Here is a 26,876-nt window from a genome sequence, read left to right on the forward strand (position 1 = left end):
GAGTCACATATTTTCGGGATCTGCCGCAGATAAGTATCCGGATTTTGGGATTTTTTTAGGATCCATTTGTGTCCGTATACGGGGATATCCGAAAACCGAATCTGCCGGGGATGCGATACGGAATTTCCCGGAAATTGTACGTATATGTGAAGGATACGGAGATATCACCACATCGGATCGCTCCGTATATCCATGGTTTTAGTGCAGTGTACCTTTTACCCGCTTCTTCCATTTTGGGTCACGGGGGTCGCCGGTGCCCATGTCCAGCAATCATTGTGCGAGGGGCGGGGGACACCCTGGACAGGTCGCAAGTCCATCACAGGGCCACATAGAGACAAACGAGACAAACAACCATTCACTCTCTCACTCACACCTAGGGACAATTTAGAGTTACCAATCAGCCTAACATGCAGGTTTTTGGTCTGTGGGAGAAACCGGAGCACCCAGAGAAAACCCACGCAAGCACGGAGAGAACATGCAAACTCCACCCAGAGAGGCCCCCGGACCGGGATTTGAACCAGGGACCTGCGCGCTGAGAGGCAGCAGCTCTACCAGTTGCGCCGCCGTGCTGCCGCTCCTCACATAAATAATGTTAAATTATAATTTTTAAATATGAATGTTTCTGTTTACTTATTTTATATATGTATAATTCTTTTCAGTGCCCTGAGATGACTTATCTTGTGAATTGGCGCTATATAAATAAACTGACTTGAATTAATACTATAATCTTTAATGCGATTTTTGTTTAAGCTTTTTCAAACTTCATTTTGTTTCTGCTTTTTGTCTCATCATTGTGTACCATGAAACGTTTTCCATCAAGCATCACAGTCATTCAGTCCTTCTCGATTTTCTTGTCAGGTTGAAATGAAACAATGACTTTTTAAAATATCACATTTTTTGTGTCCTTTGCAGAATTGGAGTTGTAAAAAAAAAAAAAAAAAAAAAACTGATTTACTGTGCCTAAATATAGCCAGAAATAAGTAATGAAAAAGGCCATGAACACATCAAAACCACAAGTGAGTGACTGAAAGTAAAAAAGACCAATATAGTTTGAAGTAAAAGCAGATGGTGTGAGTGTATCTAAAACCAGAGTACCTGCCTGTCAGCTAGCACACACTTCCATGTAATATTTACCGGTGTCAGATATCCTAACCTGTCTACGCTGTGAGGAGAGTTAAGTTCACCTGCTCATCTCAGCACAGGAGGCGTTCAAGGTGCATGCTCTCACACGGATAAATAAGCTTTAATATTTCATTCGGTCCAGGCGATATGTTTAGAGACCTCTCAGGCTGAAACCAGCAAGCTGCACATAAGGAAGGGGAAGGGTTTATATCCACTCCCGCTTTGCTGAAGAATTATTTCCGTACCTGTTCAAACACGCTCAGCTGAATTATTTATTCAGTTGAGACCCGGCACCGAGTATTAAACATCTCACCCATGCTTTTACCTCGCCGCGGTGAAAGTGCACCTTTGCACACTCGGAAAAAAAAAGTGTGTGTGTGTGTGGGGGGGGGGGGGCACATGAGAGTAGGAGTTTCTGAGAAAACAACAGCGCCCGCGGCGAAACAAATGCAATGCTTGCTGGTTAACCTGAGATTTGAACTGAGGGCTGTGATTGTCTCTGAATTATAGATGAATGCTCAGAGTGGATCAGAGAGAAGTCTACGTGTTGCTCTTTCCAAGTGGAGCAGTCGTATACCTTCTCGTGACAGATGCATCTGCGTGAAATGCTCCAGGTAAACCCTGAACCTTTTTTTTTTTAAGTCTCTCTGTAGCAGTTATGAAAGTACGTCTTAGAATTTGAACATCACAGCCCTATTTGTCATAAGGCTGTGAAACTAAACAGCCATTGGCCAAAAGGATGGTCCAGCACAGAAAGCAACATTTTCAGGTCAGGACTCTGTGGTCTACACTCATCTACAAGCCAGCGGTCACTCGTTCAGGGATGAAGATGTTCACATCCTTCATAGAGAGGAACGATGGTTTGAGGGAGGAGTGAAGGAAGCCATCTTTGTACCCATTCATTGTTAAACAGGGCAGAGGTCTCCGTGTCCAACTCTTGCAATGCTGTTATTGCTAGTATCACCCTGTGAATAGCACGTGGCCATCAGGGCACTAACGACCAATTGTTAGACTGATGGTCTTCCTTTTACACATGAACAACTAGTTCTGGATGTCACCAGCAGACTGGTTGATCCACTATGAGAAGGTGCTGTTTATAACACTGAGTTCGTTGCTCAGAATAAAGAAGTCTTCTGAATAAAAGACGAACCGTTTCAACAAGAAGAATCCGTCCAGAGGACCTGACTTAAGCCCCCAGTATACTCCCGCGTATGTCCATATGCAGAGGTACGCGCGTACCACCCCAGGGCATGTCCGTTCAAAGCTCAATTTTTACGACCGCGTACGTGTACGCTGTGTCGCACAATAAACTGCCCGGCGACGGACTGTTATGTATGCAACACCAATGTATTAAATTCCCCTTCTTCATCTCTGATCTGGCCTTTTCTTTAGCTTTTTTGCCAAGAGGCAAGTGATCTCTTTCTCCTCCGTTGACTCCATGACTGAAATGGTGAGAAATGAAGGAATTTGTCACGAGCAAATTATAAATTCAGGTCCAGAATGGCTGCGGGAGGGTCTGGAGATTTCCTGGTGAGCTGGTCTGATGTGTGGGCTGCAGGGCCAGTGCTCCCTGTTTTTTTTTTTTTTTTTTTACAATTTTTTAGATCTTTTTATTAACAACATATACAGAACACCACTGTAGCTGAGACTGCCGGCGCTCGTTTTTTTTTTCTTCTGACCTGTCAATCAATCCACTAGGTGTGTCAGCAAATGACCAATCGACAAACTCAATTTGTCCCCAAGGTAAACGCCCCTTGTCTATGAAGCTGCTCTGCAGCTGATCAGGGTGTACGCTCAGGTATGAAGTCTGAACCCTCTGCGTATAGTACGTGCGTACGTACGTGTGGATGGACGTACGTGGGCATATACTGGGTCTTTAAACTTGTTAGATAATTTTTAGAATATTTGCTATGTTCAAATATATTAGGCAATGTGACACTGAACTATCACTGATAAATTCAAAAAACGTTCAACACAAAAACAACTGGACTTTATTTGTAACAGAAGACGTTTCGCTCCTCATCCGAGGAGCTTTCTCAATTCAAAGAGCAGTGAAGTGAGGTATTCAGGTTATAAAGCTGACTGAGATAAGACACACACAATTGAATGACACACACACATGAATTCATCATGTCCTGGATGACTGAGAATCTTCACCAGCATATCACTGATAAACCACACGTTACAGTTGCATTCGGGCCTAAAAAAAACTGGCCCGGCCCGAACCTGTATAGTTTTTTTCTGAGCTCGACCCGAAACTGACGGATTAACTATAATTACAGGCCTGAACCTGAAAAAAAACAACAACAAAAAAACTTAAAAAAAAAAAAAAAAAGCGTTTATTGCTTTTGTAAGCAAATCAGTTTAACATGATATTTTAAAAACATATTTCAAAGAATGAAAGATATAAGATTTCACCAAATGAATAACATACAAAACGAATAGCCTAAAAAAAAAAAAAATCAACTCTAAAGATAGGCTATTACACAGATGAACAAAAATATTTTTAGAGCAAAATTATTTGGAAAAATGTAGAATAAGGCTATTTTAATTGAACGCGCTGCTCGCTTCAGCTTTTGTAGATTTTGCTACTTCCTTGACCGCAGATGACAGCAGGGTGTGGAGATGTGTGTGGCCAGTGATCAGGTGATCCATCTGAAGCTGAACTGGACATTTTTTCCCTCTTTCAACCGGCCGGTTGGACCTGCCTCCTCTTCAACAAGTAGATTAACACAATTTTATATTGTGCATTCTTATTTAGTTTTCTTGTGCTGTATGGTTCATAAAACCACATCAAAGCTCAAGACCAGCCCGGTCCGCACATTAATCCCATCATTATGACCTGGCCTGAACTGAATTTGAGCTGGACAGAGCTTTGGGCCTAGTTTGGAAATGACAGCTCTACCACTAGTCATTCAGCTATTAGCCTAAAGTGAGAAGTCTTGAATTTGTCATTTCTGATTAAGGAAGCTCTAATTAAAGGTTGTTTCATACTCAATTCAAAGCTGAGAAATTGGCTCCCATTGACAAAGTTGTGTGACAAAAAAATCCTAATTTTGTTCTTGTAGTAGCTTTGTCTGCCCCTTTCCAACACAAGGCCTGGTGTCAGGGGATTTTGGTCAAGGTTTATGGATGTTTTTAACTATTCAATCATTCAACAATGATCTGGAAGGCTGGAAAAAAGGAAAAGGAAAAAAAAAAAAAACTGTCCAGATGACCTGACTGAAAAATGTTGGATTGTATACCTGGATTATTGAGCATGAACTTTGTTGTTTTCAACCAGTTTGACACAACTGTCAACAAGGAAGAGGGCCAGAAATGGAGGAGGGGGCGTGCCAAAGAGACCATCTTAGCACCAACATAACTGGTTTGTTCCACTTTGGAGTAAGCTGTTGGGGGAAGAATCAGTTTTGTGTTATGTGTTTCCTTGACTAATGAAGCCTTCCGGATCGAAGGTGAAACATTTCAGCACAAAAAAAGAAACTGTCCAGATGACCTGACTGAAAAATGTTGGGTACCAGTGAGGAAGTTTGTGTGAAGTTAATGAGGACCAGTTAACCAGTGAATACAGGGTGCAATGGTGAGTACGGTAGTTACAGCCAGTTATGAATATAAGCGCACCGTGATGGACAGTGTCCAACATCTGCAAGGTGCTAGCAGGAGCATTCATGTAAATGATGTCACCATAGTCAATGGAGGGAAGGAAAGTCGCAGTTACAAGGTATTTCTTAGCATTCAGAGTTAGACAGGATCTATTTCTGAAAAAGAAACCTAATTTTACTTTCAGTTTCTTCACCAAATTTTTGATGTGGGGCTTAAAAGAGAGATACGAATTGACCAAGATATCCAAGTTTAAGTAGTTCTCGACAAACTCAATAGGGACACCATTCAAAGATAAAATCGAGGCTAGGACTGCCAAGACTGACTTCCTGTTTGAAACCAACATCCCTTTGGTTTTGTCAGCATTTAGGACAAGTTTGAGATGGAACAGATCTGACTGGATGATGTCAAACGCAGATTGCAAAAGCTGGAAAACCTTTGAAACCGTTTTAGCTCGACAATAAACAACTGTATCATCGGCATAGAAATGTAAGGATGCATCAGGGATGATCTGACTTACATTACCTATGTAGATTGTGAAGAGGGTGGGACCTAAGACTGAGCCTTGTGGTACACCATTGTTAACAGTTAGATAACTGAAAAAAGTACCATTATGTTGAACACATTGCCTCCGATCTGAGAGACAGTTTGTGAACCAACCAATGGTGTGATCTGAGAAACCAAATTCTGAGAGCTTATGATATTAGATGTCACGGTCCACAGTGTCAAAAGCTTTAGACATGTCTAAGTAAACACTAATGGAGACCCCAGCAGGAAGAAACCCATACCATGACAAGTATTGCAGTGGGAAGGATTTCCTAGGAGTTCTGCTGTTTGTCTCATGGACTATGAAAGGTGTAAACAAACTTCTCGCAGTCACATGACCTCGAGCCACCTGTTCGTCTTTGGTTGGAGTATGAAACGACCTTCAGAAAGGCATATCACTCAACACCTCCCATGACAGTTTGTGGAATGATGGAGCTGTCACCATTTTGGTCAAACCTTGTAAATAACAGTAAATGTGATCCCATGTGACACTGCAAGATGCTGAGACAAAGTTATCTACAATGGTTCATAACATATTGCCAAAGGCTGCAGTGTTGGCAGCATAATGTTCTAAACTTAAACTACAAGTCTTGATTCTGAAACAACAAAAATGTTACCTTGGAATATCTCTCTGCAACATATCATGCTGCTGGCTGCTGTTTTTCAGTGGACCACTAGAAGCAGCCCGATTACAAAATGAGAAGTGATTCTTTAATGACTATGGTGCAGGCCTCTTCAATTTACTGTAATTACACAAGAGACTGTCTCAAAATGAAAGATCATAAAAAGGGGACGCATGCAATTAATATTATCAGATAGCCCCTATCTTCACTTATCAAGACGAGAGCATCATGATTTTAATAAAAAAAGCAAGTTATTTGTCTCTTTGTCCTTTAAATTGAGATGTGATATGATGAGGATAATTAGCTGAAATATCCACTTCGGTGATTAATAGAAATCTTGAGTTTTTAGTGGTTTTCTTTTCAAGTTTGTTGAAATAAAGATAAATATCTACTGCTTTTAGTAGACAAGTGTAAAAATGCTCTAAACTAAGTAGGTACAGTGGTGCAACGGTTAAAGCTGTCCCCAAACAGCAAGAAGGTTGGACTTTTGCCTCCTTGCCTGTCTTTGTAGAGTTTACCTGTTTTTTCCCATGTGCACTGTGATGGACTTAAGGCCACTTCAGGGTGTCCCCCACCTCTCGCATATAGTGACAGCTGGAGATAGACACCAGCTAAAACCAGCAAACCACGTTAGAAAACTTTTTTTTAACAAAGCTTTAGACTTTTTTTTTTTTTTTACAGTTAAAGCACCCATTTTACTGACTGTTTTATCATCTAACCTTATGTATATTTATTTTACTTTTGTTTTTTATTTCATATTTACTGCCTTAAATATGAGTGCTTTGATTATATTTTTATAGCATGCATTTTAAAAATTGTTTTGTGTTTTCTATGTTTTATATTATTGATTTTAATCTGTTTCTGTCCTTATGTATTCGCTTTGTTCAAAACTTTAGATACCGCTGTAGATAAAAGTGCTACATAAAGCTGAGATGAGTCTTCTGTTGCTTTTAATGATTATTTCCTCTGGTATTGGATGCTGTGCAGCTGGAAGATTACTGAAACCTTTATATTTGTGGATATTTGGTATGATACCTAACCATAACAACAAGGTGTTTTTTTTTTTTAACCGGGAGCAGCTAACATCTCAAAAGATCAACTAACACCTCAACTACAGCCCATATCTCAAATGAGTTGAAAAGGAGGTTCTGTGGATGCATTCCCCTCTACCTGGCGGCGGTGCTCGAATACCTGACTGCAGAGATCCTGAAGCTGGCGGGAAACGTGACTCCACACCTGCAATTGGCTGTCTGCAATGATGAGGAGCTCAACAAACTGCTGGGAGGAGTGACCATTGCTCAGGGAGGAGTTCTGCCCAACATTCAGGCAGTCCTGCTGCCCAAGAAGACCGAGAAGGCCGCCAAGTCCAAGTAAACGGATCAACATCTGCAACCAGATTCTTCAGATCCACTGTAAGACAGACCGCTACAAGATGATGCTCACAGCCATCAGCATTTATAACAACTCTTTAATGAAACCAGGATGATTAGTTACAATAACATTTCATATCCTTTTGGGATTAAAAAAGTATTTTTGAATTTGAATTGTATTCAAATGAAGAACTAGGTGTGAAATTATAGGCTTTTACTGCTTTTAAGCTGCTGGGACAATAATCCAGGCCAGGAATTTGATACCATCCCAGGCCATCAACACCCGATTAACACAAATCACCAAGACTGAGTTAAGTTTGAGCGTGCTTTGAACATCATATTACACCGTACATGTACTTGGATAGCAATGCGTTACCCATTGGTGTCAGAAGCATTTGTAATGGGTGGGAGGCACACTAATAGGGGGGTCTGGGGGGTCCTCCCCCCGAAAATTTTGAATGAAGTAGATGCCATTTCCTGCATTCTGGTGTATTTTAACCGGTTGTTTAACATTTTTGTTTAACATTTACTTACATTAGTAAACACTTGATTCAATAACCATTTTAGAGTTAACGGCACAACAAGACCTGCCTGACCAACAGCTCTGCTTGTTTGAATAAAGAACGCTCCGCTTCTTTCACGTATCCTAGCCACAGTCTAAGAAACATAGTGTAGCCTAAGTTAACTTTTAGCAAATAAAAAATCACTAGCCAATATGAAACAATAAAAATCATTCTTTCTTACAATGGCAGGCCAGGCCACTGGGAAATGACCCGGTGATCCCGATGGGCAGTCCGCCACTGCCTACAGACTTTTAGCTGCAAAGCTACAGTGCTAAATAGCTGCTTGCATTTTCATTTTTCACTAGATTTTAGGTTATTATCAACTCAACGGTCATTAAATGTGGATGTGAAGTTTGGTCTGTCTTGTTATCTACAGTTAATTATATGATGGACTTGTGACCCACCCACGCAACCCTGCAGGAACAACTGGGTAGAGATAGATAGATGGACTTAAACTTTTATAAGTTAGGTTTTTAATCTAAAACCACGTGTGAAAGATGCATCAACTAGGTCTCATAAGTTAAGCTTGGGGTTAAGTATCTTTAAGTGCAAAAATGACCAACAATTGTATAAAAAAAAAAGAAATAAGAAAGCTTAACATAATAATTAAAAAAATAAAAATAAAACAGCAACTACTCTCGTAGAAACAAGTTAAACAACACAGCAGAATTCTGACCTCCAGCTTTAAAATGACGCTCATCTTTCATAAACAGTCTGGGCTTTTATATTCAATGGAAATAAATGTTTCCAACTCCGAGGAGAAAAGTGTGTGCTGGTTCCACAGGAATCCAATTGAACAATATGATTTTACTGTGCAGTAAAACTGCATTTCTGATTAAAGGATTGTGGTTGCCACTGACAGTAAACGGTAGACGACCGCACATTTTGAAAGACTGGGCAAAATAATGCGACATAAACACGTTCAAACTGTTGGAATACGTCAATGTTTAATTCGTCCTGAAAGCCGGAGCTCAAGTTTGTTGCCGAAGGACGAAGACTCTGTTGGATTAGAAAAGGAATAACATTAAACTGTTATGAGCTTTGCTCTTTAATGGCAGTCGAAGTCTCTGAGATTACACACAACAAGCTGACGGAGATCAATCCACATAAAATGGAGGAACATTTCCTTCAATCCAACAGCACTAAAAGCAGCAAGGAGGTTTCTGCTACCCCCTTCTCCCACATCCACCCGGGGCAGCTTTCTGCATCAGAAGAATTTCCTAGCAAATTAATGCACTACCTCTTGGGCTAATTAAATTAGAGGGGATCAAAACTACAGAGCGGCTTTTGTGGTGGACACAATGTTGTGCTTCATGCACTCTTCGCTCTGGGGGGAATTTCTGCTATTTAGCCATCTCTCTGCCTGCAGCTCCATGCTGGACTCGCTCTAACACAGTGAAGTTTCTCTAATTTGCTTGAATGAGAAAGAATTATTAACTGATAATAAGAAACTGAGAACGAGCGAGAGGAGGGAGGGAGAGCATCGCAGGGCTCCAGGCAAGGATGAGTGGAACAAGGGTGAACTCAACGGCACCTGAAGCTCGCGTGATTTTTATATTATTAATTCTTCCCCAAAAAGAGGCATTCAGGAGTAAAATTGCTGTGCAAATGACAAAAACGATTACGGCTGTAATTCCTCTTCTCTGTGTAAAGTGAGCAGCTTTGTTGCTGCTCTAACTGGATCGGGCTGCTAACAAGCTACCGCTAACCGTGTAGCATTAAGCATGACCTCTGCAATGCATGATGGTTCCTTTAAAGGTTATTGTACTTTATGAGGGACACAGACATCAACTGGTGATACTGAAGCCAACTGAAAGCATTGCTTAGCAGATAAAGGGGCTGAAAGGATGAAGTTTAATACAATTATATCCTGCAAGACAGCATATAATGTAACCTCAGTGATTGTATTGTTGGTTTACTGGCTCATAGTATTTTTAAGTAATAGCAGGGGAATAACATTAAAATGGAGGTTGCATTTTAATGATAATGCAAAGGACCACAGAAAAAAATGGATCTGAGCATAAAGTCTGAACTGAGCATTAAGATCTGCAGTGTGTGAATATGTGAACCTTGTTGAAGCTGACTCTTATCCCAGTTGCATCACACTTGGTTGTGAACTCCTCCAGTGCATGCTGAAGACCATACCTTCAAGAGCTTTCCTACCAACAGAATCACATCATCTGGAAAAAGCAGTGTTGAGACTCTGACGTCTTTAATGAAGACCCTTATTTTCATGATTGCACCTTGAGATCTCTCAATGGACTCCACAAACAGGACCAGAGACAAAGAATATCATAATGATGAGAACCCAGAGAGTACAGACTGAGAGAAAAGCAGAATCAGACTCTGATATACCGTACTTGCCGCCATACACGTCGCATCGCCGTATAAGTCGCATCAGTCCAAATATGTCTAACAAAGTGGGAAAAACATAAGTATGTCGCTTTGCCATATAGGTCACATCTATTGTACATCACCGATGACCATCCGGAAACGTGGGCCGGTGTTGTGTCAAAAAACAATTGGCTACTAAAAATGGTGGCCGCAGTAGCATGAAAGGGAGAACTTTAACAAGACTTTAACAAGATAACACTTAAAAACAATTATTTGTTTGCTCGACATTATAGCAAAGGTGCGTCTCAGTTTATCCATCCATTATCTTTTACCCGCTTCTTCCATTTTGGGTCACAGGGGTCGCCGGTGCCCATGTCCAGCAATCACTGTGTGAGGGGCGGGGTACACCCTGGACGGGTCGCAAGTCCATCACAGGGACACATAGAGACAAACAAGACAAACAACCATTCACTCTCTCACGCACCTAGGGACAATTTAGAGTTACCAATTAGCCTAACATGCATGTTTTTGGTCTGTGGGAGGAAACCAGAGTACCCAGAGAAAACCCACGCATGCACGCAGAGAACATGCAAACTCCACCCAGAAAGGCCCCCGGACCGAGATTTGAACCAGGGACCTGCTCACTGAGAGGCAAAAGCTCTACCAGTTGCGCCACCGTGCTGCCTCGTCTCAGTTTAACTTTTCCTTAATAAATGCACTTTAACTGCACAACCTCAGCTGGAGCAACAACACTACCAGTCTGATCAAGAAAGCTCATCAGAGACTCTACTTCCTCAGGCAGCTGAGACGAGCTGGTCTGGGAAGCTCAGTCCTCACCTCCTTCCACAGGTGAGCAGTGGAGAGCATCCTGTGCTCAAGCATCAACATGTGGCATGGAGGCTGCACAAAAGTCTGTTGGAGTCAGCCTCCCCACCATCACAGACATCTACACCTCCAGATGCAGGAAAGGAGCCACCTGCATCATGAAGGACCCCACTCACCCAGCACACACACGTTTTGCCCGCTCCCCCCAGGAAGGAGGTTAAGGAGCATTAAGTGTAGAACCACTAGACTGAGGAACAGCTTCTACCCTAAGGCTGTTAAGACGCACAAATCTCTAACCAGGATAATCACTGTGAAAAGCACAGTGAACGACAAAGAACCTTGAATCCTTGAACGGCCAAATCAGCTGCATTTCAAAGATCGATTCATGGCTGCAGAGGGAGGACTCGCTGTGCATTTTGTCAAAATTTAACAAGCTAACTGCCTAAAAACAATAATTTGTTTGCTCAACATTATAGTAAAGGTGTGTCCCAGATGACCTTTTCCTTAATAAATGCACTGTAATGGTCAGCTGCATTTCGCCGCGCAGCCCAGGCGAAATGCAGCTGATTTGACGTTTGATCCAGGAGTTCTGGAGCGAGACGAAGGTGGCTTTGTATGGCAAGCCAAGTGTCTCATTAATAGTTGCTTTTACCTATTAATGAGAAACTTGGCTTGCCATACTGGTTGAGGGCCCTCCTGTGGCTGAAGATAGTAATGTTCAAAATTTTCCATGTCAGAATGAATGAAATCATCAGATCTCAGCCAAAATTTGGGTTATAAATATGGGAAAAAATGTATATTGGTTGCTTCGGTGTAAGTTTCAGGACTTGCAAATGTATGCAAAAAGGTGTGACTTATACAGTGAAAAATATAGTAATTGAAAATGTTTATTCACAGTGAAGTTCAGGTGATATACAGGCAAGGATCTGGGGCCTGTGAATGGACGGTATAGGTTAGTTTATGGAAGGAGATGTTAGGCAGCAGATAGTAGTCTGATTCGTGGTTCCTTATGGTTTGTTTGATTAATGGCAGGAGAGGGATAAGTCAGAGGGTGTTCCAACCATGAAAGTCCAGGTGAGTGGAAGGCTAGTGCTGGATGGTGCAAATGCAGCTGAGGAAGGAGCGTCGCAGGTGAGTACCACATAGGAGGCTCTTAGTTTGTCAGGTAGGTGATCCAGGAAAGTCGAGCAAGTCTCGGTAGGTAGGATAACGCTCCAGCAGAGGAATGGAGCTCATCTGAATTCTTAACCCTGGAGCCAATCAGGGGAATGACCTCCAGCTGCGACTGCTCGCTAGTGCCACCCTTGCACCCAGGAACCTCAGGGGAAAATACTGAAAACCCTACAAAGAGCAGCCCTGGTGCAGTCCAAACTGCTCTATTAATAGTTGAAAACTTACAAGACTTCTTCTATCTTGTAGAATAACTCTCAGCTGGCAAGAACCAGATTATGTGCATAAAATGCCAAGGTCCAACATAGATGTCAAGTAATAAACTGAGATTTATTGGATTCACCATGACATACTGGGTCTAAGAAGGTCCCAACTTACAGCCAACTGTACTAAAAGGATCTACTGCCAAATTACGGAGACCAGACACACATTAAAAGCCTAAAGCTGATGCGGCTGATAACAGCGGAGATATGAAAAGGACTTCTATGATATTCAATAAAAATAAAGTAGGTGTCACTTTAAAAAAGAGAGAAAGAAAACTTATTTACAAAAACAGTTTCTATGTTTTGATTATGTATAATGTCTATGAATTTCAAAGAACAAATAAAATACATACATTTAAAGGTCATACAAAAGGATTGTTAAACATAAAAATCTTCCACAAAATCTGATTCTGTAGTTGAATGTTGATTTAAAAATACCGTATGAGTCACATAAAAAAGTAAAAACATTAAACCAAATAAGTACCTTTTCTTGAAGGAATGCATGTTTCTCATGACAAGGCTTTAAACAAAGACATCATGATCTGTGTTGAGTCTGTGACTGGGATGACTTTCAGCTACTACGACACCAAATTGTGGTTCAATACCTGTAATAGCGTAGGATTTCAGGTTTTCCCTCAGGTTCCTGGACAGCGCCAATGAGCAGCAGCTGTGGTTCATCTCCCTAATGAGCTCCAGGAGCATAAAGGGCTGCAGAAGAGCTCCTTCCCCTGCTGGAGCATTACATACCAACCGGTAGTAACCATCAGCTTCCTTGTGAGCTTGAACTTAAAGGTTGTTACTTTGTTTTCTCCTCATGCTCATAGTGCCTGCCTCCTGAGTCTCCAACCCTGGATCTCTCATCTACTTCCTTGTGTCTGCAAAACATCCATACTTACAGTATCTTCAGGTGCTCAGCTGTTGTTCCACCACCAGCCTTGCAATGTGGGGGCCAAGATGGTGTAGAGGCAGGGCAAACAGCTCGGGACACGAAAGTCCCAGGTTCGATCCCCGGTCACTGCATAACTCGTGGTGTCTCTGGGCAGCACACCTTATTCCCAAAATGCCGCCCAGGCACTTTCAATAGCTGCCCACTGCACCACCTGTTGGTGGATGGGTTAAATGCAGAGACTAATTTCGCCATTGTATGGAAACATACAGTGATGACAATGTGATGCCATTATTATTATTACCTCTACCTGGAACTACCTACCCTCCTCTCAACGCACCAAGATCTCCACCTCTGAGTAAGAACTAAACAACCTGAGATTAACCAACCATTCCTTCTTCATCCTGAACTCACTCTATTCCTCCATTTTCAGGTTCCCTTATAAATTGTACTGTTAATATATTTTATTGTATTTCTTATTGCATATTGAATTGTTTTGTTTTATTTTAAAAAAATGAACACACTTATAAATAAAAATGAATAAATAAAATATCTTATCACTGCAAATAAATCACCTTAATTCTTATTGCGAGTTTTCATTCAACCTTTATTTATACAGGTTAATCCCATTTGAGCCTCGGGGGCCTCATTTACAAGAGAGACCTGATTTCAACAAAGAGTGACGACAACAGTGGACAACAAAGACAATAACAAACAATCATAAAGGATGCATACAAATTGAGAATAATAAGTGAAAATAAAATGGTATTTAAAAGAAAATGTAATAAAAAAAACCAACTAGGTTGTAAAGTGGACCGGGATTTGAACCAGGGACCTGCTGGCTGAAATTTGCACCACCATGCTGCCCTATACCAAATCCAAATATGACAATTCACAGTATTAGAAGTGGGCTTTGGTCCCCATGATGACTCTTAAATAAGGTAGGTGATTATACCAGAAAAGGTCTTAAAATACAGGTGTACTTCCACATGTATCCACAAGCAGTCCAGTTACCTGATTGCTCGTTATTCATGGTTATAGGCAATAATAAATTAAAAGTGCATAACAGGAATGTTAAATGCAAATTTTATATTATTGTTGATGATTCAGAATGTTTCATATTCAATAAAAACATTATAATCAGGAGCATGACTTCAGTCAGTATAAATAAAAGTAAACTTTGAGTAGTGTAGCTTGCACTCGTTTTTTTTTTTTTTTTTTCTCAAGACAATGCTCTCGCTGAGATAGTCACACATTAAGACCGATTTTCAGCAGAATTAATCAACTCTGAAAAGAAATCGCCTGCACTTAGCTGCGAGGCACAATGTCTGAGAGGAAAGAAAAGAAGCTGCCTTGGATCCACAACAGAAGTCATAAGTGTGTTCTGTATGCCTTCAGGAAATCTCTCCGAAGTTAAAGGAAGAAGCTCTCCCCCCTCCCTACACCACCCACTCACTTCACCGACATATGTTGGCAGCGCAAATACGAACAGATTAGGAATTAATTTAGGTATCAAAGACTGCTTACCTTGATATTAAGGTAGGGTTTCCCTCCTAAGCCGCTGATAAATAGGACATTTGCATTCTGTGTTTCATCCTGCCAATTACAACGTGACTGCTGCAATCCCCTGCAACATGTCGTGGAGGTAAATCATTCAGGTTGAAACAACTGCTGCTCATTTCCGTCAGAAAGGGAGATGAATAAAACCTGAAGTCACCGCTCAGTGTGCAACATGTGCACATGCCTTTTCATGTTCATTCCATGTAAAGATGTATTTTATACATGTATCAGAAAGGTGTTGTTTTGCTAGTTTTCCTCAAATAGGTTTAGTGTTTTTTGTATGTTGAACAAACAATACATATTCTCAGAATGTTGGTTCTCCTCAAAAGAATCAAGGCGTGAATCGGAGCCTCGCTGAAGTGATCCTTCAGCTCGAGGACACTTTCAGTCATCAGGCTCATGACCTTCCAGCTACCAGTCTTTGGGATAATTACGATTCTTGTTGAGGACTTTCTAGTCTTGGACATAGTAGAGTGTATATGATGGAAAGAGTCAACAAATATGTGATACAACATTGGGATTATCGCCTGCCACCAAAGTGCTCGTTTGTTTGAAGCTTTAACAAAATAGCTCTTGAGTAGTCACTGGATGGATTTTGATGAAACTCTCAGAAACTATTTAGAAAGTACATCTACAACTAATTAATATTTAGAGTTAACCCACTTCAAGATGGCCACCACACCTAACTAATCGTAAGAAACACAAAAACAACTTTAACAGTCAATTCTAAGGAAACTGAGCTAAAATTTGGTGTGGTAATGGTTGAGTATTATACCCAGTGCATACTTTGAGCGTTATACATTTTGGCAGAGTTTTGCCTAAAACTTTGGCATTAACATCAAAGTTCATGCTCAAAAATCAAGGTAAAAAAAAATCCAACAAAGTTAAGTCAGGTCTTCTGGATGGTTTATTTTTGTGGTTGGTGCACTATATGAGTAAGCCACTTATGGGACTGAGTTTGTTGTGGGTCCTCGGACTGAATAAGTCCTTTGGATGGAGAATGAAACGTTAAAAAAAAAAAATAAAATAAAAAATTGTCCAGAGGGCCTGACTTATCTTTGTTGGATTTTCTATCTGGATTACCGAGAATGAACTTTGATGTTTTGAACCACTTTGGCTACGGCTGCCTCAGAGAAGTTGACGGGGGAGAGGGCAGACTCCAGAAACCATCTTATCGCCATAAAACTGGTTGGCCCACTATGTGAGTAAGCCACTTAAGGGGCTGAGTTTGTTGCAACTCCTCGGACTGATGAAGTCCTTTGGATGAAGGAAGAAACATTCTAATAAAATAAAAGAAACTGTCCAGATGACCTAACTTAACTTTGTTGGATTTTCTATCTGGATTATTGAGCATGAACTTTGTTGTTTTGAACCACTTTGTCTATGGCTGCCTCAGAGGAGTCGATGGGGTGGGTGTGGCCCCAGAAACCATCTTATCACCATAAAACTGGTTGGCCCACTATGTGAGTAAGCTACTTATGGGACTGAGTTTGTTGCAACCTCAGACTGATGAAGTCCTTTGGATGAAGGACGAAACATTCTAATAAAATAAAATAAACTGTCCAGATGACCTAACTTAACTTTGTTGGATTTGGCATTAACAGTTAGCGTCAACCCTCTCTTTTGGCAAAATATCTCACGACCTATCGGATGGGTCTACGTGAAACTTTTTAAAAGTAATCATTGGATGTATATCTAAAACCTTTCAACATTTGAGGTCAGCCCATTTAACAACAGTTTCACAACTAATCAACCAACACAGCCAAGCCAACAGAAAAATGGCTATAACCCAGTCAACTCAATTTTCAAATAGGCCATTGTTTTGTAAAAAAAAACAAAAAAAAAACTGTTTCGTTTGATTTTGTGAAATACTGTTGAGCTTGTGTGGTCAGTAAGCACTCAGAACATCTGTTGGGGACGGCTTTCAGCTACTACAACAGCAGATTTTAGCTCAGTATCTGAAAAGTCATAAAGTTTACAAGGTTTAAACAAAACAGGTATACTGTTGTCCTTTCTTCGCACAAAATTATTTTACTTTAAAGCTTGACAATAATATGGCACAGGCAATATGCATTTCTGTAGGGAAATGATTCCATTGAAATTAGCCAAGGGGCCAATCTGAGCAGCATCGTTCACACGGAATTTAAAAAAATAAAAATTAAACCATCCGTCTTTATGTTACAGAGGTAGACAAACAGTGATATTGTAAGCAAGCAGCTGTCTAAATTGCAACATGCTCTCTAATCCAGAGAGAATTAGGGTCCTTCCTGTGTACAAGTCCCTCTCCCGGTCAGGGCCCCTGTCCTGTTTAGATTTGTGAGCTTGATAAACCTCAACGGCCAACAGGTCTGTTATGAGTGGGAAACGGCAAAGCAAAGGAGGGAGGGGGTGTCTACATTTTCTCATAGCCAAAGTCAACCGGGGGATAATACCTCAATCCTAATGGGGCTCAGCACGGGCATTATCTGGACTCAAATGTTTTTCCCCTGTCGACTTCCTCTTTGTTCACGTAGAAGTTGAGTTTATCCAGACTCCCATGGTCGCGCCACGCTGCTGGTCCCAACCTTTTCGGTTTCAGGTAGATGTTTCCCCGCAGTGACTGTGGGGAGTGTAAACTGAGTCAGGATAAACAAAGTTCTTGGTACAGTGCCCCTCTTCCTCTCCTGTCATATCTGAGAGATAAGCCCTGATTTGGGCTTTTCCCATGATAGCACCGCCGGGACCGAGGCAGCAACAGTTACCATGGTGGCCTTGGTCCTGTGATTACAGCCTCGATATGAGCCGACATTGTCAGGAGAGAGCCGTTCGGTGGTTGAAATTAAGTAATGATTCTTGTTGAGAAGAATTAAGGGAGAGGAGCTCCATGAACTGTGGTGCACACCTCAAGTGCAGCTCTGCCATTTGAAGTGATTACAAGGTCATCGTAGGGAGGAGAAGCTAATCACACACATTTCAAGTCCATCACTAAAAAAGAATCATATTTGTCTCTTTTTTTCTTCCAAGAAACATCTTACCAAGAGAAAAATAAAAGCATTTCCCTGTTTTTATGTAGTAATTTTCACATAAATGCGTAAAAATACTTTCCTTTAAAAGCCGGTCATGTTTGTCAAATTTTCCACAGCCTAATCTCGAAACAGTACACTACATATAATATATATATCAGCTGCTCCTTTTTTCAGGGGTCACCACAGCAAACTATCTCGCACCAAGCAAGACTTGACAACAGTTTTTACACCGGATGCCCTTCCTGACGCAATGACCACCGAGCTACCACAGCCCTCAGTGTGGAACAGAGAGCTGCCATTTAGGGTGCCCGGGGGAGCATGTGGTGAGGTTAAGGGTCTTGCTTAAGGGTCCAGAGTGGGGCAAATGAGTGTGGAGGCAGGTGTGTGTGCTTCACCTTTCCTACCAACATTTTGATGTTGACGGTACGGGGAGTCGAACCAGTGACTTTCTGATCACAGGCCACCTTCCCTAATCTCTACGCCACCACTTCCCACCATATTGATATACATATATATATTAGAAGGTGATAGGTGCTATTAGAGGTGCTCAAAGAAGATCAATTTGGCCTTCTAAGGTCAAGAAATGCGTCTCAAACTTTGAACATTCTCGCCTTTCTAAGTTAGACCTTGAACGACATATTTGCATGAACTGACCTAAACCCTCCTACAACTACACCTACAACAGTGCAGGCCGGTTATACTGTGTGACCTGCAACCAAATATTTAAGACAGAGTTCGGATTTACCAGCCACATACGAGCACAAGCCAGAAGTTAGCCAGGGTCGCCATCGTCGGACACGATGCGGAAAACATCATCAGAGGGTGATAGTGGCAGGAAAAATAGGCAGTCTTGGATTCTTAGTAAGGGTAGCTTATCTTGTGTCGACAAAAAAAGATTATGATGTGGTAATGCTCTCCCTGTCTAGATGTTATGGAGATGAGGACTATTGTTCGAGTTAAAAGTCTGCAGGTTTATTTTGTTTTTCTTGTAATTTTCTAGTATATTTTTTCCCCATTTTCTCATGTTCAAAGGCTGAGAAGCACCTGAACCAGTTAAATGGTGATGGACTGTAGGAAAAGTTCATCAGGTTAGAGAAGCAAATCTTGTGAGTTTTTTGGTAGTAGTCAAAGAGTTGTGATTGCTGGATCGATGATGCTACATTGTTATTACCGGTAGTTTAAAATCGTCAAAAGTGAATATTGCATGTGAAAAACATTGACACATGTGCTAATAAGGAGCCAAATCTTTGAACAAAACCCAATTTTGGAATAAAAGTTATGCAGCTTTTAAAGTAAAATGCATCCTGTACTTATTCAAAAAGCACTTCCAGTTACACAGAAATTCCTAAACTTCAGTCATTTTAAGAGTTATTGAACTAAAATTTAGAGTGGTAGTAATTGAAAATAATTTCCAACACGTATAATAATTACGTATAGATCACATAAGACGTATAAATAAAACCTTGTCGTATGACACAAAGTGCAATATGCATTCATTGAAGGAATTGTGGAAGGTAGTAAGGAGTTGAGTGAAAAACCATTACTTTATACTTTGTATTTCATATTCATTTAGGCATGCATGCAAGGACAGACCAGTCCAACCTGATGAAGACCTTTCTAAGGAACCTTTATTTGCCGTCAAACAAATGCTTTTCCTAGACTAAAACCTTTCTTATACGTAGGCAGGACTAAATAATCACCACCTTAACTTTGGTGATAATCCAATAAAGTTCAATCAGGTCATCTGGACAGTTTATTCTTCTTCTTCTTGTTTTTGTTGTTGAGACATTTCATCCTTCATCCAAAGGACTTCATCAATCCAAGGAGCTACAACATACTGAGTCCCACAAGCAGTACACCCATGTAGTGGATCAACCAGTTTTCTGGTAACCATCATATCACCAGCAAACTGGTTGGTCCACTATATGGATGTGCTGTTCGTGGGACACAATTTGGTGTGACTCCTTAGATTGGTGAAGTCCTTTGGAGGAAGGACAAAACATCTTAAAAAAAAAAAAAAAAAAAAAAAAAAACGTCCAGATGACTTGACTGAACTTTGTTGGATTTTCTACCTGGATTACTGAGCATGAAGTTTGATGTCTTTGGTGATAACTTTCGTTTGACTTCTGCATATCCCCCACTTGATTCTGCTGGTATGATGACCTGTTTAATTAAATACCATATTTTTAGGACTATAAGGAGCACTTAAAATTCTTTAATGTTCTCAAAAATTGACAGCAAGCCTTGTTATCCAGTGCACCTTATGTATTAATTCTGGTTGTGCTTACTGACCTCAAACCGATTTTATGTGGTACAACTGAACAATATTGAGTTATTGTGAATGAGTTGAATAAAGTTTGACTTATCTGACCGTTTTGTTTCGCTCAATGCACCTTATGTATGAAAACAGACCCATTTGCTATCATTGCACTTTATAGTCAGAAAAATACGGTACTTATCCAACATTTTTCAGTCAGGTCATCTGGACAGTTTCTTTTTTTTTTTGTGCTGAAATGTTTCGCCTTTGATCCGGAAGGCTTCATCAGTCAAGGAAACACACAACACAAAACTGATTCTTGACCCAACAGCTTACTCCAAAGCGGAACAAACCAGTTATGTTGGTGCTAAGATGGTCTCTTTGTCACGCCCCCTCCTCCATTGCCGGCCCTCTTCCTTGTTGACAGTCGTGTCAAACTGGTTGAAAACAACAAAGTCCATGCTCAATAATCCAGGTATACAATCCAACATTTTTGTCAGATGACCTGACTGAAAAATGTTGGATTGCATACCTGGATTATGGAGCTTGGACTTTGTTGTTATGGTACTTATTGTTTGTTAAACAGCATATTCTTGTTTAAAACCATATTATGGCTGTGGTCATTAAATGTGTGCTCATTATTAGCTTTGTTTGACATAAATACAGGAACTTTTTTCCCTCTTTAGACGATTGAGCGTGTCGAAAAGCTGCATTTGAACTCAAAATAGCCTCCTAGTGCCTAAAATATAAACTCCAAAACCAAACGTGTCAGTGACGCAGGAGGTCACCCACTCATCGACGCCAAAGTTATTTGCTCGCTCTTATCGTACAAGTCGGCGTTTTTCTCCAAAAAAGCAGGCCACTTCAGAGGACGCTGGAAAAGCTTCTCCCCGTTAGGTAAACAATCAGCCCTGAGAACAGCCTCTCGCTCTCTGCTCCGTCTCCAACAATCACACCAGCTCTGACCACAGAGGACTTCTACCCCTGTACGCCTCTTCTTTCTGCAGCACAAACTCAACGCAACAAAAAAATAAAAAAATAAAAATTGCCAGCTTTCAGCACGCACTACCACCATATCTCTCTGTATACAGGACCCTGTCGGCCCGTTTCCTCTGTCAAACACCCCCATCCTCCCCCCATTTTTTCCCTTTTTGTTTGCTTTACTGTAATCATTTTGCTGGCCCAGAAACGTGTGGGTGTGCTGGCAGCGGTACAAAAACGAGAGGCAGAGAGAAAGAGAAGTTACATGGGAACTGAGTTAAGGTTGAATATTTATTAGAAGAAGCCATCTGGCGTCGCAATGTCTGTACAAAGAGGGCTTGCTCTCGTCTTGTAATAGTCCTCCTCCTTCTCCTTGCCTGACTTTATCTCTCGTTCCCTCTCCCATTTTCTTCATTTCCCCCCAGTGTCTCAGAAAAAACATTCAACTCCAACCACATGCACGCTGAGCCTTTCACATAATCACAGCGTTATACCATTTCAAAGAGCTGCTAATCAAAGGAAAAGAGCGCACAGATATTCTACCCTAAATGGTTTACTTTGCTGCTCAGGGGAGCTTTCAACAATCGTTGCATGTAGTCATCACACACCTCATGTTTGTTGAAGCCACTTCACAGAACAAACTTGAAGTTTTCCGCGTTTCACCTCCTCAGTGCACATACAAGTGTGTTTTCTTGTCATCAAACAGGCGGCTTACGGAGAAACTGAAACCCCGAGCTCGACTGAAAGCGGCATCTTGGCTGACTCTTCACCTGAGACACGTTACGCCTTTCTGGCAGCTGCTGAGCAGTTACGGTTTGCGCCCACAGGAACTGTCATTTATGGTTTATGTGGAAAGCTGTCTTGTTGTGGTGTTGGACTTTGATAGACAGCGTGTTGAGTGTACATCCAGGTATGGAGGAGCACAGAGTCATCACTTCAGCAAAGGGTTTGGATAGGAAAAGAAGGCAAAAACAGCATCGTTGTGCACAAATATGATGTAAAATATTTACAGACAACAAAAAAAAATCTAAATAACATTTGAAACAATCTATCACGTTAGTGACCAACTTTCATAAAGTGCAGTCTTGGCAGGATATTCAAGGATTCAAGGTTCTTTATTTGTCATACACATCACACGTGGTACATGTGGTGGAACAAAATTGTGTACACAGTGTCCCAGTTACATCCAACAAAAGTATAAAATGTAAAAGAAAAAACAGTAATAAGATCTAAGATATGAATTAAGAAAAACATTAACTAAAAATACACTAAGCACTAATAGCATAAAAAAAACAATAGGAAACTGAAGTACCCGGGGAAAACCCATGCATGCATGGAGAGAACATGCAAACTCCACCCAGAAAGGCCCCCCTGGCTTGGATTTGAACCGGTGACCTGCTCGCTGAGAGGCGGCAGCTCTACCAACTGTGCCACCTACTATTAAAGATTTTGAAGGGTAAACTGTTGAAGAAACTAATTACAGGCGACTAACCCTACCATATTTTTCAGACTATAAGGCGCACTTGAAATCTTTTAATTTTCTAAAAATCGACAGTGAGCCTTATAATCAGATGCGCTTTATGTATTAATTCTGGATGTGCTTACTGACCTCGAACCAATTTTATGTGGTATAACTGAACAATGTTGAGAGCTATTGTGAATGAGCTGAATAAAGTTTGACTTATCTGACAGTTTTGTTTCGCTTAATGCGCCTTATAATCCGGTGCTCCTTATAGTCCGAAAAATATGGTAAATTAAAGGTTTACTGGAAATATGTACTCAGAATGTGTAATATAATTATGTAGTGTTCTGAATTTTCATTTAACCTATATTTATACAGGTTAATCCCATTGAGCCTTGGGGACTCATTTACAAGAGACCTGAAGGAACAAACACACCTACACCCCCCTGAACATAGGAGAATCTGTGGTGGAAGTGGTCTCCAGCTACAAGTACTTGGGTGTACACATGAATGACAACCTCAGCTGGAGCAACAACACCACTAGCCTGATCAAGAAAGCTCATCAGAGACTCTACTTAATCAGGCGGCTGAGACGAGCTGGTCTGGGAAGCTCAGTCCTCACCTCCTTCTACAGGTGTGCAGTGGAGAGCATCCTGTGCTCGAGCATCAACGTGTGGCATGGAGGCTGCACAGCTGCAGAAAGAAAAGCTTTGCAGAGAGTGGTGAAGGCTGCACAGAAGTCTGTTGGAGTCAGCCTCCCCACCATCACAGACATCTACACCTCCAGATGCAGGAAGAGGGCCACCTGCATCATGAAGGACACCACTCACCCAGCACACACAATTTTTGCCCCGCTCCCTCAGGAAGGAGGTGTAGAACCACTAGACTGAGGAACAGCTTCTACCCTGAAGCTGTTAGACTCATGAATCTCTAACCAGATTAATCACTGTGAAAAATTGCATCATGTTGCTGCTGATCTGTTTCATGTTGCTGTGTTCATCCGTGCTCGTCTGCTCACACACACTCATGTTCGTGCTGCTGTTCGACGTATTGTTTTTGTACTGCTAGTGCTTAGTGTATATTTAGTTGATGTTTTTCTTAGTTCATATCTTAGATCTTATTACTGGTTTTCATTTACATGTTATTGTTGGATGGAACTGGGACCATGTGTACATAATGTCATTCAACCACATGTACCACATGGGGTGCGAATGACAAAGAACCTTGAATCCTTGAATTTAACAAAGAGTGATGACAACATGAATAACGACAATAATAGACAATCAACAAGGATGCGTACAAATTTAAATTTTTTTAGATGCTGTTTTCTGTAGTGATGAGTCATTGTCAAGTGACGTGATCCATCCATCCATCCATCCATCCATCCATCCATCCATTTTCTGCTGGCAGGTTGTTGAGGTAACCATAGCAGGAGGGAAATCTGAACACACTGAATCTCTCCTCATCAACACTCTCCATCTCCGCCTGGTTGATCCAAGGTGTTTATCGAACAAAAGGGATACATAGTCCCTTCCAGAAGTTCTGGGTCTTCCCTAGGATCTCATTGTATTTGGACGTGTTTGAAAATACTCCAAAGGAAAGAAGATCACCCCAACTGAGTCCCTTCAGTGAGTAGGAGCAGCAGCTCTACTCCAAGCTCCTGCTGGATGACTGAGCTCCAAGACTAAAACCAGCCACTCGGACAGCACAGCCATGGACAGCCACATGTTTCTCCACGCTGTCTCCTCCGTACACAAACATAGTTCAGTCTCCTTCCATAAGTTCTTCGACTATCCTAATCAAATTTGACTGTCAAGTAAAATGAGATCAGTGTACTGCAGTGTCTTGTCCACAGAAACAAGTCCTTGAAGTTCTGACCAGTCACACAATACTTGGCTAATACCATGTAAGACCTGCTCGCGACCTGGGGCAAACTGCTTGCTGAGGCGGCAGTTCTACCAACTGCACCACCGTGCCATCTACTATTAAAGATCCTAGCCTGTTCAGATTATAGTAGCAATACTTGTAATAAAATAACACTGATTCAATATGAATGCAATATCCATAAGGTGATATGTGACTTCTCTGTGCTGCTGATTATCAATGCTGCTGTTGTATTCATTCATACCATCTACTCACTACAGACTCATGTTCGGGCTGCTGTTTAATATACTGTATTATTTTACATTATTAATGTTTAACGTATATCTTAGATCCTTATATACTATTTCTTTTTATACTTTATATTTTTGCTATTTTTGGGTATAACTGGGACCTTGTGTGCACAATTTCGTTCCACCTCATGTACCACATGCGATGCGAATGACAATAAAGAAACTTGAACTTGACTCATTTTAAGTTTAGTCAGTAGCATCAATTTTGCCGCTTTTTACAATTTTTTACAACTGCTTTCTACTCTGTTGTCCTGCATGACAGTAGATAATAGTTTATCCATCAAATGTCCAGTTCTGGGATAGGGTTTAACTTTTTTACATTTGGACAAGTTCTATAAAAAAATATTGTGGTTGTAAACAACAGGAAATAAAAAAAGAGAAAATCAGAGGGAAACAAAAATCTGCTGCATGTTTTTAGCATATTCTCCAACACATCTATATTTAAAAGTAGGTTTTTCAGCTCAGAATATATACATATGTGTTTGCTCTTATACAATATGTTCACAGTTGGCTGCACGTGCATGTGTGCATGTGTGTTCGCATGCTAAAACACATGCAAACGAGCAGCGTCTCCTTGTGCACAAACTGACTTCCTGGTTTGCACAAATCTAGAGGGAACGTCAGAATGAAGGCGAAAACCTCCGGGGGAACGCTCGGAGTTCCTGCAGGAATGAAAACCCCTCCCGGGGGATTTCTCTGTGGAAATACATCATCAGGCTGCAATGCTTACTGGTCTAAAAGCACATCTGTGCTGTCCTGCGTGAAGTTCGTCAGGCAGCCCCTGACAGTGAAATTAAAAAAGTACTGCAGGGATTTTATGATCCAGACCATTTTAAAATAGTTTCTAATAGAACAGAAAACATTGTGTCTTCCATTTAATTTTTTTTTTTTAAAGTTGAGCACTAGAATCTTTCTTACTAATTCCCGTTATTTGTGATATCTAGTCTGTCTGTTAGCAAAACATCTCATCAACCACTTGGACGATGTTAATAAAACTCTTCGATGCAGGAAGAGGGCCACCTGCATCATGGATGACCCCTCTCACCCAGCACACATGCTTTTTGCCCTGCTCCCCTCAGGCAGGAGGTTGAGGAGCATTAAGTGTAGAACCATCAGTCTGAGGAACAGCTTCTACCCTGAAGCTGTTAGACTCATGAATCTCTAGTCAGGATTATCAATGTGAAAAATTACTGTGAAAAAAATCACTGTAATGCCACTTGGTTGTTGATATGAGCTGCTGACTATCCATGATGCTGTTCATTCGTCCTCATCTGCTCACACAGAGTCATGTTCGTGCATGTTCGTGCTTAGTTTAGCGTATTTCTTAGTTCATGTCTTGGATCTTACTATTTTTCTTTACAATTTGTATTTTTGTTGGATGTAACTGGGACCCTGTGTACATAGTTTCGTTCCACCTCATGTACCACATGTGGTGTGAATGACAGTAAAGAACCTTGAATCATTGAATCCTTGAAAGATGGAGATGGCTGACCCAGCTAATCAACTATAGCAAACAGAACAAAGGGGGTTCGCTTAATCAGTTTTACAAATATTGAGCTAAAATCCGGTGTGGTAGTTACTGAGCGTCATCTTCATTATGTATTCTGATCCCTCACAGGTGGCTCAAGACCTTTAACATTTGGCAAGCAAATTTGGCGGTAGGTGAGCAGTCTTTCAAGGAAAGGTAGTTTTAGATAGCCTGATAATTCTAGTAGAATACAGTAGTCCCTCGCTACTTTGCGGTTCATTTATCGCGGACTCACTCTATCGCGGTTTTTCAAAGTAAGATTGGACATGATTGGTGGATGAGCTGCACGATTGGCATGGAATTTTTATTTAAAATAAATTATTTTAAAACCATTTAGCACCTGTTGCACATTTGTGCAGCCCATAATGCTGCAGGACAAACTTCCTGCTGCAGCTGAACAGCTGTTCTCGTGCAGAGTGGAGAAGTGGGCGTGGCCAAGAACGCTTGCAAGTGGCTGAGTGCAGCTGAGGCAGGGAGCTGAAATCATGACATTCTGTGCTCTTTTAGAGCGTTGAGTTTAGAAATGTTGTTTAAAATATTGTAAGAGTGTGGGAAGGGTTTAAAACGTCTTATATACACACACACACACACACACATACATATATAT

The sequence above is a fragment of the Nematolebias whitei genome, chromosome 23, assembly GCF_014905685.2.
Source record: "Nematolebias whitei isolate Nwh7 chromosome 23, NemWhi1, whole genome shotgun sequence".
Taxonomy (NCBI): Eukaryota; Metazoa; Chordata; class Actinopteri; order Cyprinodontiformes; family Rivulidae; genus Nematolebias; species Nematolebias whitei.